This window comes from Lathyrus oleraceus, chromosome 1, assembly GCF_024323335.1.
Source record: "Lathyrus oleraceus cultivar Zhongwan6 chromosome 1, CAAS_Psat_ZW6_1.0, whole genome shotgun sequence".
Classification (NCBI taxonomy): Eukaryota; Viridiplantae; Streptophyta; class Magnoliopsida; order Fabales; family Fabaceae; genus Lathyrus; species Lathyrus oleraceus.
In genome coordinates this window covers 289006600-289019426 of record NC_066579.1, presented here as the reverse complement: position 1 = coordinate 289019426, position 12827 = coordinate 289006600, and the positions used below count along the sequence as shown (strand labels likewise).

General features: G+C 38.9%; 1 non-coding gene across 1 annotated transcript; it reads left to right on the top strand.

Moving 5' to 3' along the window:
- The first annotated feature begins 7660 nt into the window (after positions 1-7660).
- LOC127116199 (small nucleolar RNA R71) lies at positions 7661-7767 on the top strand. Its single transcript, XR_007801171.1, has one exon. It is a non-coding gene; the product is annotated as a small nucleolar RNA R71 (small nucleolar RNA).
- Positions 7768-12827: the final 5060 nt, after the last annotated feature.

Sequence of the window (12827 nt, the reverse complement as noted above, 5' to 3'; positions counted from 1 at the left end):
CATTTATTCAACCCAATTCGCAGTTGTGGGGGATTGGATCGTAATCCACCCTACCAAGTTCAGCACCAGATACCTCTGAACCAATAAACAAATAGGCTTATTATTTTTTTTTCTCCTGCATGTTCCGCATGTGTTTTTATTTTTGCTGGGTTAAATGATCGTGTGAGAGTCACCTAGCCCGGATTTTCATGCGGTTTGGGAACAAAGCAGGGATTTTTGTGATCATTCACTTATTTTCATCGGTCCCCTACGTAGAGCATGCTTAAGCCGAAGCTGACTGCTAGGATAAACTACTTAATGACCTATTTGGAACAAAAACTGAGGCTACAACATATGGGGTATCGGGATCGACTCTTATAATCATGAAGCCTAAGGTGTTAAGACAATACCGATTTTTGAAAAAAAATTCCCAAGTCTTTTACATCTTATTATAAACCTGTCTTGTAGCCTGAATGTTCAAGATGTATTATTTTCTTGGCTAATTTTTTTTTTGTAAGGTTAAAGAAATGGGGGAAATAAGGATACACTTACACAAATGACTCGTCAGACACATGTTATTTTATTGAAAGGGAAAAACAAGCAACTAAAATAAACAAAACATACTAAAAGTAAATGAAAGCGATAACAAGCAATAAAAGTAAAGGAAAACAATAAAAATAAAGGAAAGATGAAAAGCGATAAAATCTCCTCCCACACTTAAACCGAACATTATCCTTAATGTTTCGATATGAGATAGGGTAGGAGTAACCTGGTAGAGAGAGAGAGAGATCTAGGGGCGAGCACCGGTACCGTCACCGTCATCGCCCTGGTCAGGATGCCTAGGTCGACGACGTCTGGATCGAGTACTAAGTCCTTCCTGCAGCTGCCGAGAGCGACCTAGGAGAGCTCCTCGGTTGGCCTCGATGAGAGCGAAGTGACGCTCATGGTGCCCGCCATGTCTTCGGAAATGGTTTGAGCCGGCTGTGTTGTTTTCTTCTTGGGCCTTAATCCTTTCCGTCTTCATTTTTGTAATGGCGGGTGTATATAGGTATCCACAAATGCTGTTTTTTTTTTTTTTGATTTGAAGCTTGATAAAATAAAATGAAACGAAATAAAAATAAAACAAAATAAAGTAAAACAAAATTAAATAAAACAAAACATAATAAAACAAAATAAGATAGTAAAGTAAAACAAAATAAAATAATGGACATAAAAAATATAATAATTATAATAATGCATATATATATATATATATATATATATATATAATATTATATATATATGTGTGTGTGTGTGTGTGGTGTGTGTGTGTGTGTGTGTGTGTGTGTGTGTGTGTGTGAGAGAGAGAGAGAGAGAAAAGTCAATAATAATTCACGAGTCCAAAGATCTTAGGAAATAAAGCAAGCATAATGTCATAGGAAACGATAAAAATAGGCATGAATAATAAATACGGGAAAAAAATAGGGAAATTCAAACGGTATTTCTCGATCCATGATGGCATCAACGCTCGGGATATAGTGGAGTTTCCTCGACCTCATAGCCTCGAAGCTCTTCGATCTGGCGTCGGAGATCGGCGATCTCATCATGCAGCATATCAGTCTCGGTGTCGTGTGAGGCAACTGCTACCTCGACCTGCAGGGCAACGTCAGCAAGCTCCTGGCGAAGCTCGGCTATTTCCATGTGAAGCTTAACTAATTCGGACTACATGCTCGGAGTCTGGAGATTAGGATTGTTGGTACGGACTTTAATTCTGATCGGTGCAATCTTCGGCGTATTTACTGTCTCTCTCTGCCCTTCTATGGCGTAGACCCAGTTGGCCTGATCAATGTCACAAGTCACCTGAGGGTCAGGTAAAGTGAAGTAGTGAATGGTCTCACCCTCAATTAACAGTATGTATTGATCCATATGGAAAGAGGATTTCCTCATCAGACCACGGTCCATACAAAAATCAACATCCATCAAGGTGTAGCTGCAATAGGGTATCAGGTGAGACAATCTCATATCGAGTCTCAAGGCTGAGGCTATGTGAGTCACCGTGCTTCCGATATGAATGGGGCTTGCAGCAGAGCGAGCATTAAGGTGTAAGCTCTCGATCAAGAAAGCTCCACAGTCTACCGGGCGTGACTAAGTAGTACAATACATGAAGAATATCTCTTCAGCACTCACATGCGTATCAGGGTCACTCTTCCTTAGGAAGGTGTGGGCAATGATCATCTGGAAGTATCGGAAAGCAGGGTTATGAATTTTGTTGGAGATCTGGGTTGAGGGGTCAGGACTACCTCCACATGTGATATCGCTCCAAAACTTCTCGATGTCTCGGCTCAGAAAGTAGCTCATGGGGAGCTCAGACGAAGCATCATAGGCAGTCTGGAAACCAAGCAAGTTGCCGAAACGCTTGTGGTTGAAGGTATATTCTACCCCAAATAATCTGAAGTTAATGTATCCTCCATCTCTGGCGTGACCAACATAAGGCTCGTAGACAAGCGAGCTCAGGAACTCCAAAGTCAGGTTCTTGTAAGTCACGTGCATAACATCTGTATATTCATCCCACTGTAACCGATTGCATAAGTGCCTGACACTAGGCTCAATGTCCAATGCCTCCATGCAGCTCGAGTCGGGATATCTAGTAGGCAACATCGGGCGTTGTGAAAGCATGTTGTAACGCTGCTCTTGGACTGGGTCACGGAAGATTACTGGCATGGTGTCGATATTCTCCATTCCTGAAAAGTTAGATTAGAAACAGAGGACACCTGAAATCACAAATATTATAACTGTTAGTCTCCACATAGATATACATACACATAAAACAAATAAATATAAACTAAAAAGAGTAAAAGTAAAGGAAAAGAAGTCATGGGTTGCCTCCCATGCAACGCTTGTTTAACGTCGTTAGCTTGACGATTCAAACTTTATATGTTAGAGGTAAGAACTGGAGGGTCGGCCAGAGTCTGGTCATGACATTCTGTGGGTATGTCACCTCCTTGGTATGGCTTCAATCTTTGTCCGTTTACCACGAATTGATTGTAGGAGTTGTTTTGGATTTCGACTGCTCCAGATTTCAGGATTTTGGACACCTCAAAGGGGCATGTCCATCTCGAACGCAGCTTACCTGGAAAAAGACGTAATCTTGAATTGAAGAGAAAAACATAGTCTCCTATATTAAATTCCTTTTCCACGATCCTCTTGTAGTGCCAAGCTTTGGTTCTCTCCTTGTATATAACGGCATTCTCGTAAGCATTCTGGCGAAGTTCCTCCAGTTTGTGAATATCAAGGACTCGCTTCTTGCCAGATGCTAAGTAATCCAAGTTTAGGGTCTTGATGGCCCAATATGCCTTGTGCTTGAGTTCAAAAGGTAAGTGGCATGACTTCCCGTAGACCAACTGGTACGATGTAGTTCCAATGGGGGTCTTGTAAGCAGTTATGTAAGCCCACAGTGCTTCTGTTAACTTTTCAGACCAATCTTTTCTAGATATTGATACAGTTTTCTCCAAGATCTGCTTAATCTCTCTGTTGGATACTTCCACTTGACCATTAGTCTGGGGGTGATATGGTGTTGCTACTCTGTGTTTCACTCCATATTTTCTTAGGAGCTTGTTAAATATTTTGGATATAAAACGCGATCCACCATCGCTTATGACAAGTCGTGGAACTCCAAATTTGGGAAAGATATTGTTCTTGAACATCTTGATGACTACTCTTGTGTCGTTAGTGGGTGAGGCTATAGCTTCTATCCACTTGGACACATAGTCAACTGCTACCAAAATGTACTTGTTTCCCAATGAAGATGGAAAAGGTCCCATGAAATCTATACCCCAAACGTCAAATAGTTCTACTTCTTGAATGTTCTTCAAAGGCATTTCGTCACGTCTTGAGATGTTTCCAGTGTGCTGGCACCGGTCACATCGGACAATATAAGCATGGACATCACACCGGCCAATAAAGACCAGCCTGAAGGATCTTAGTGTATGTCTTGGGTGTGCTTGAATGTCCACCATAAGGCGAAGAATGACAATGTTCTATGATGTTTCTGACTTCTTCTTCTGGGACACAACGTCGAAATATGTTATCAGTTCCTCTTTTGAAAAGGAGTGGTTCGTCCTAATAGAAGTGTTTTATATCTTTAAAGAACTTCTTCTTCTGTTGATAATTGAGGTCAGGTGGTATGATATCAGCGGCTAGATAGTTCACGAAATCAGCGTACCATGGTACTTTGCTAATTTCTGAAATCGTCCCAAGGTTGTCTCTGTCAGGTTCAAGGGGAGTGGTATCTATCTTAGCTACTAGTCTGTCATAGGTGAAGTCATCATTTATAGGTAAATGATCTGGCTTTAAATGCTCTAATCTAGAAAGATGGTCAGCAACTATGTTTTCTGTTCCTTTTTTGTCTCTAATGTCTAAATCAAATTCTTGTAGCAAAAGGATCCACCTGAGTAATCTAGGTTTCACATCATTTTTGCTCAGAAGGTAACGGATAACTGCATGGTTTGTATAGACTATAATCTTAGATCCTACAAGATAAGACCTAAATTTATCGATTGCGAAGACTACAACTAGGAGTTCCTTCTCGGTTGTTGTATAATTTAATTGAGCGGCATCTAGGGTTCTACTAGCGTAATATATTACGTGTAGTTTCTTATCTTTTCTTTGCCCTAAAACAGCTCCTATAGCGAAATCGCTAACATCACACATTATTTCGAAGGGTTTAGTCCAATTTGGGGTTTGTAGAATGGGTACGGAGATTAACGCTTGATTTAACTGGTCAAAGGCTTTGATGCATTTCTCATCGAAAATAAATTCGATGTCTTTCATCAGAAGGTCGGTCAAGGGTTTTGTTATTTAGAGAAGTCTTTTATGAAGCGTCGGTAGAAAGCGGCGTGTCCAAGGAAACTACGGACTTCTCTAATTGTCTTATGAGGGTTAAGGTTTTCTATAACTTCTATTTTTGCTTTATCGACCTCAATGCCTCTTTCAGATATTATGTGTCCTAATATTATGCCTTCTTTGACCATAATGTGACACTTCTCCCAGTTTAACACTAGGTTAACTTCTACGCATCTCTCTAGGATTTTCTCAAGGTTAATAAGGCAGTCTTCAAAGTCTAATCCACACACCGAGAAGTCGTCCATAAATACTTCCATGATTCCGTTGAGATAATCTGCGAAGATTGACATCATACAACGTTAGAAAGTAACTGGCGCATTACAGAGTCCAAACGACATTCGTTTGTAAGCAAACATTTCGTAGGGACATGTAAAGGTTGTTTTCTCTTGATCCTCGGGGTGTATGGGTATTTGGAAAGATCCAGAATATACATCAAGATAACAAAAGTAAGAGTGTCTGGCAAGATGCTCCGACATTTGATCTATGAACGGAAGGGGGAAATGATATTTCCTAGTTGCCTTATTGAGCTTCCTATAATCTATGCGCATCCGTCATCCGCCTTCTACGCGTTTAGCGACATGCTCTCCTTTTTCGTTCTGCACAACTGTGATGCCTCCCTTCTTGGGTACCACATGTACATGACTTACCCACTTACTATCAGAGATCTGATAGATTATACCAGCTTCTAGTAGTTTAAGGACTTCCTTCTTCACCACCTCGCTCATCACAGGGTTAATTCGCCTATGATGTTCTCTGGAAGGTTTTGAATACTCCTCTAGTGAGATCCGGTGCATACACACGGATGGGCTAATACCTTTTAAATCAGAGATGTTATGCCCTAAGGCAGAAGGGTATTTTCTTAAAATGTTCAAGAGTCGATTCGTCTCGTCTTGGTTTAAGGTGACACCAACTATTACTGGGCGGTTCATTTCTTCATCCAGGAACTCATATCTTAGGTTCTTGGGTAGTTCCTTAAGTTCTTGGGCTGGTTTTTGAGAATTAGGTGAAGGGTCTGGAGTAAGATCCAGACATTCGTCAGTGACAGGTTCCATTTCCTCTAACTCGTCATCCTTTTCATTCGGGTTTGAAAATGGTTCGATCTTAGGTTCTCCCTGATCAAATTCTCTTATGCACTCATCTATGATATCGATCGCATAACATGTGTCTCCTAGAATTGGTGTCATCAGGAATTTCGAAAGAATGAACTTGATCTTTTCGTCCCCTACTTCGAAGGTTAATTTCCCTCTTTCGACATCTATTATAACTTCGGTTGTTGATAAGAATGGTCTACCTAAAAGGATAGGGATATCTTCGTCTTCTTTGATATCCATGACCACAAAGTCTGTTGGAATATAAAGTTGGCCAATCCTAACCGGGATGTCTCCTAAAATGCCTACATGATACTTAACAGACCTATCGGATAATTGAAGAGACATCTTAGTTGGTTGTAATTCTCCTAGGTTTAATCTCTTACATACAACTAAGGGCATTAAACTTACACTAGCGCCTAAGTCTAGGAAAGCTTTGTCGATCACATGATTTCCTAAAATGCAAGGTATGGAAAAACTACCAGGGTCTTTCTCCTTCTTAGCAAGTTTATCCTAAAAAATGAAGTTGCATTCCAAGGGTTTTGGATCGTCGAGCTTACGCTTGTTAGTTAAGATGTCTTTGAGAAATTTGGCGTAAGACGGAATTTGGGTGATAGCTTCGGTAAAAGGAATCTCTACATGAAGCTTTTCTATCACTTTTATAAATTTTTGATATTGGTTGTTGACTTTGGTTTGTTTAAGTCTTTGCGGATATGGGATTGGTGGTTTGTACGGGGGCGGTGGTTTGTAAGTTTTATCCCTTGCTTCACCTTCTTGGTTTGGTTTGTTTCTCAGGTTCCTCTAGTTCCTCTTCTTGGTTAGTAGGCATATTCTCTTTAGAAGTTTTGGACTCGCTCATTGTTGGGTTCTGAGGCCCTTCGTAAGCGGTCCCACTTCATAACGAGATATCGTTAGCTTGCCCTCGAGGGTTTGGTTGAGGTTGTCCAGGAAATTGGCCTTCAGGTGTAGTTTGTGGGGCTTGGTTTTGTGCTACCTGTGAGATCTGGGTTTCAAGCATCTTGTTGTGAGTGATTATCTGATCAACCTTGGTTCCTAATTGCGTTATAAGTTCGTTTACGTGAATATTTTGGTTTAAGAATTCTTTATTTTGCTGAGTCTGGCCCGATATAAAGTTTTCCATGATCTTCTCAAGGTTAGACTTCTGGGGCACAACTTGCATAGGTTGGTTTGGTTTTTGGGCTTGATAACCTTGCGGTCTTTGCGGTGTATTATTTTGGATAGGGTTCTGGTTTCTATAAGAGAAATTTGGATGATTCTTTCATCCAGGGTTGTAAGTGTTTGAAAACGGGTTACCTTGGGCGTAATTCACTTGGTCGGTATTTAGTTCGTTTAAAAGGTTACACTTCGTCGATTCATGTCCTTTAGATCCACAGAGTTCACACTTTATGTGGACTACTGCTACGGTGTTAGTGTTTGTAGACATATGTTCGATCCTAAGGGCTAAAGCGTCCATTTTCGCCTGCACCATGTCTAGAGAGCTTACCTCATGTATTCCACCTTGGGTCTCCTTTTTCTCTATTGATGCTCGTTCGGTTCCCCATTGATAATTATTTTGGGCCATATCCTCAATTAGGTCACAAGCTTCTGGATAAGGTTTGTTCATCAGCGCGTCACCTGCGGCAGCGTCGATGCTCATCTTGGTGTTATAATGGAGTCCATTGTAGAAGGTATGAACGACCAGCCATTGTTCTAGGCCATGGTGTGGGCAGACTCTTAATAGCTCTTTATATCTCTCCCAAGCTTCGAAAAGTGATTCTCCTTGGTTTTGAGCAAATCTAGTTATTTGGTTTCGAAGAACAGCAGTCTTACTAGGGGGAAATATCTAGCAAGGAATACTCTCCTAAGGTCTTCCCAGGTAGTTATTGAATTGGCTGGAAGTGGATCTAGACATGAACATGCTTTATCCCTGAGGGAGAAAGGAAATAATCTTAAACGGATCGCATTGGGTGAAGCGCCGTTAGATTTAAAGGTGTCGGCTAGTTGGATAAAAACTTTTAAATGTTGATTCGGGTTCTCGGTAGCGAGACCCGCGTATTGGTTTTGTTGTACTAATTGCAACAAAGACGATTTTAGTTCGAAATTGTTAGGAGGTATAAGGGGGTTTAGTATACTCGTAGGTTCCTCATCAGAGGGTTGGGCAAATTCCTTAAGAGGTCGCCTATCGCGATTCTCGGCTATAGCTTTCTTAATTCGGATGAGTAAGAGGCGTGTACGAGCATAACGTTCGGGTTCCGCTAAAGGATCTACTAAATTTCCGGTACTATGGGTTCTTCGCATTTACCGGCTAAAAATGCCTTAGTCTATACGGTGTAACAACAGGGTACGAAATTTGACGAAGTTGGTCCCCGACAACGGTGCCAAAAACTTGATCGCTGTGATTCGCAAGTGCACAAATAACGTCAAAGTAATATAAAAGAATATCGATCCCACAGAGACCAATCGTCAATCTATTGAATACTATCGTTACAGTGTTTATCTAAGGCGGTATAAAAGAGATATTGGGTTTGCAAAATAACGGTAAACAATAAATACAGGTAAAGACAGGTTGAATGTAATTCACGTCAGTTAAGTGATGTTTCGATTGTCTAAATAGAACTACTTATGAAGCAATGTCTTCTACTCTTGAAAAGAATCCATTTAACAAGAACTTTCGCTTTCGCGTATTCAGAATCGAGTTTACCCTTAAATTAAGGCCTTTTATTGTCACTTATAAAAGGTGCGCAGAACGCTAAAGTAGTAAACCTATTTTTAAGAAATGAGACTCGTAAACTTAGTTGAAAAGTGATTTTGATTTGAAAAGTTTACCCAAGGAGTTTACTGATTTTAAACCTATCAACGCGTCCGAAAATAATTTCAAAAATAGCTTTTCCTTAAAGTGATAAAGATTCCTAGTTACTACGCCAGGGTGCTTTCGCACTCCTCGAATAATTAAAACTAACCAAGTTTGTTTTAGAAAACTCAAGTTAAAAATCAAAACAACCTTTAAAGTATTTCTATAGATTTCAATATGTGAAACATTACTTTAACCGCGATTCTTACATTCTAACCTTTAAAAGATTTAGCCAGACATGGTAACACAAACGAACATAACGGTGTTAATCATGATAAAAAGTTTGTTTTAGAATGTGAGGCGTAGAGAGCGAGTAAAGTGCGTAAAATAAATAAAATAAAGCATGTGCGAAAAATAAATAAAATAAAGCGAGTGCGGAAAATAAATAAAATAAAGCGAGTGCGGAAAATAAATAAAGTAAAAGCGATGCGGGAAATAAATAAAGTAAAAGCGATGCGGGAAATAAATAAATAAAGCGATAAATAAGAACCTGCTCCAAAAGGAAGCTTCGATTCTGATACAAAAATAAACCTCCGTCTCCTGAAGCTAAAGACGACAACAACTCGAAGTGACCCAACTCAATCTCACAATGGTGCGATAACCCCCCGATGTGACGAATTATTGCTATTACAAATGATAACTATATGCTTAGTGTTGTAAAACTAAGTTGGATGCTAGAAAACGAAATGAAATGAGTTATTTATAGAGATTCTCAGCAGTTTGTAAAGACCAAGGTGCCCTCCAACTTCTCCTTAGTGGGCTTTAGTGGGAACGTGATTTCCAAAGGTGGCGCTCGCCATCCCTTCATGGCGCCCGCCATGTGTGTAAATGGGGTGAATCATGGGAACGTGGCGGTTACCTCCTGGTTGAGGGCTGGTGACTCATGGCCTCCCCTATAGCGGTCGTCATGTGCAACGCCATGTGCGTAATTTCGCCGGAAAACCCTAATTTTAGGTCTTTTTGCTTCGTTTCTTCCAAAAGAGTCTGAAAGTGCTAAATATCTGAAAACAAGAGAAAAGAGAGCATAATACAAATAAAATGATAATAAAGCCCTGATAAACATGTGAAATCCGAGTCAAAAACAGTGTAATTCGGTGTGATCAATAGCATTGGTGTGTTGATAGAAACCGCTCATTATTTATTATGTTAAATACGTGATTTAATATAATTGTCAATGCCGTGAAAACCTATAGGGTCACACACAAAAGGACAGATTGATGAGAGATAGAGTAACTAAGGAATACTGTAATGTACGATGCACTTAAGTGAATTGTAGAACATCGTAAGGTACGATGTACTTAAGTAGAATACGAAATATGGTAAGGTACCACGCGCTTAAGTGATTCTGGCATATTATAAGATATGGGCCACATATACTTGAGCGAGCTTTTTAGCTTGCAACCCACACAAGTGATTCTATAAATAGAACCCTTGTGTAGAAGCATTGGTGTAGTTGCAATTTCGTTTTTCTCTCTCTCTCTCTCTCTCTCTCTCTCTCTCTTCTCTCTCTCTCTCTCTCTCTCTCCCTCTCTCTCTCTCTCTCTCTCTCACACACACAACACACACACACACACACACACACACACACACACACACACACACACACACACACACACACACACACTCAAAACCTTCATTCGTAGCAGTTAGCACTGAGATTGAAGTAATCTGTTCGTGTGGACTGAGTAGAGGCGTTGTCATCGTTCAACGTCCGTGATCGCTCCGTAGATATGCATCAAAGGTTACAATCGCCACAAGAGGTAATGATTCTATCACCGATCATGTCCATTCGTTAGGATCACTAAAGGAGAAATTTTAAATCCCGTTGCGTAATGGATCGCTCTTCTCCTTCATATGATGTATTCGTAAATCATAATAAAAAGCAATAAGGAAATATAACTTGGAAAAAATGAAAAATGAACTTGATATTAAATATGCTCCAACGAGAGACTTTGATCCAGACACAACAATGCAAAATGTAAAGTACAACAACAGAAAAATAACTTGAAAAGTGTAGAAAACTATAATTGCATAAAAACTCCAATGCAAAATTTCAAGGCTGAAAATTAAAGTGAATTTAGTGCAACAATACTAGGATGCATATTACAATTCATTACATGACCATTTATACTGAAAATCTCACTCTTAAAATTATAGAAATCGTGGAGAAAATGAGGCTGAACCGTAACGAAAATGCAGAAAAATATGGTCTGGCCGTCATGACGTTCTGAAACCGAGTCTCTAAATCCTAGAACCATGACAGGCGTCGGTATGGTTGACGACCTGCCCGTCATGGTCTTCACATGCTCACTCTTGCCATTGTCTTAGGAGTTATGACAACCAACTTCTCCTGGAGCATGACGGTCGTCATGACTTTTGTCACCAGTCATTTTTCTTTGTTTTTCTCTGTTTCCTTCTGTTTTTAGTGTCAATCATTTTGTGCCTGCAATGCAAAGTAAATAGCCAGTTTATCATAGTAAAAGTAACATAAAATGACACTAAAACTTACTAAAATCGAGTTAATAAATACGGTAAAAACGCTTGTCATCACCTAACCCAACTGCCTTTTTGTTACTCAATTTTTCCAACACTTCTTTTACTCCACTTACAAAAATAGTAATTATATTTTTGATCTTTTTTTCTAATGGCTATTGGGTTTAGTCTAAGAACCTTGTCTTTCTCCTTCTCCACTTAACATGCGTATAAATAATATTTTCTTCCTTGTTGGTTCCTAAGGATTGACATAACTCGTAAAAAGCCCAAACTCTTGATTAAATCACCGCTTTCTTCTTCCCTTTCTTAGGTTACTTATATTTTTTTCCTAGTTTCAAATTTTTTACACATTGACCAATATATAAAACATATCTTTTATATTCTAACTTCACTATGAACACTTTTGTTTCACCACTAAACTTTTTCACCCCAAGGTCTAAAACCTTTTAATTTTCTCAACACCGTTTTTTCTACTATTCTAATCCCAGTGCCATCTTCCCTCACATATAATTTGTATTTGTTTTTGACTTCTTGAAACCTCCTTAAAAGAACTTGTGTTAGAAACTTATTTGTTTTTCATCCTTACATTCATAATCAAAACTCTAAGTTAAACTCTCTCCATGTATAACTTTATTTTAAACAAAGCTTTCTATCTAATCTCCTAGTAAAAAAAAACTATTTAAGAACATGTCATTCACTATTACATGTGATAAACGTTCCTCTCATTTCTTAAAGCATATATTAACCAGCCAACCCCATCACCCCTCACCCATACACACACATAGTAAAAGTAGATAGCCACTCATCTTTCTTTGTTTTTCTCCGTTTTTAGTGTCAATCATTTTGTGCCTGCAATGCAAAGTAAATGGCCAGCTTATCATAGTAAAAGTAATGTAAAATGACACTAAAACTTACTAAAATCGAGTCAATAAATACGGTAAAAACGCTTGTTATCACTTGACCCCACTACCTTTATGTTACTCAATTTTTCAAACTCTTATTTTACTCAACTTACAAAAATATATTTTTGATTTTTTTTTGTAATGTCTATTGAGTTTGGTCTAAAAACCTTGTCTTTCTCCCTCTCTGCTTAACATGCTTATAAATAGTATTTTCTTCCTCGTTGGTTCCTAAGGATTGATATAACTCGTCAAAAGCCTAAGTTCTTGATTAAATCACCGCTTTCTTCTTCACTTTCTTAGGTTACTTATATTTTTTCTAGTTTCAAATTTTTTACACCTTGACCAATATCTGAAACATATCTTTTATATTCTAATTTCACTATGAACACTTTTGCTCCACCACTAAGCTTTTTCACCCCAAGATCTAAAACCTTTTGATTTTCTCAACACCGTTTTTTCTACTATTCTAATCTCAATACTATCTTTCCTCACATATAATTTATATTTCTTCTAGACTTCTCGAAACCTCCCTCAAAAGATCTTATGTTAGAATATGATTTGTTTTTCATCCTTACATTTACGATCCAAACTCTAAATTAAACTCTCTCCATTTATAGCGGTATTCGAAACAAA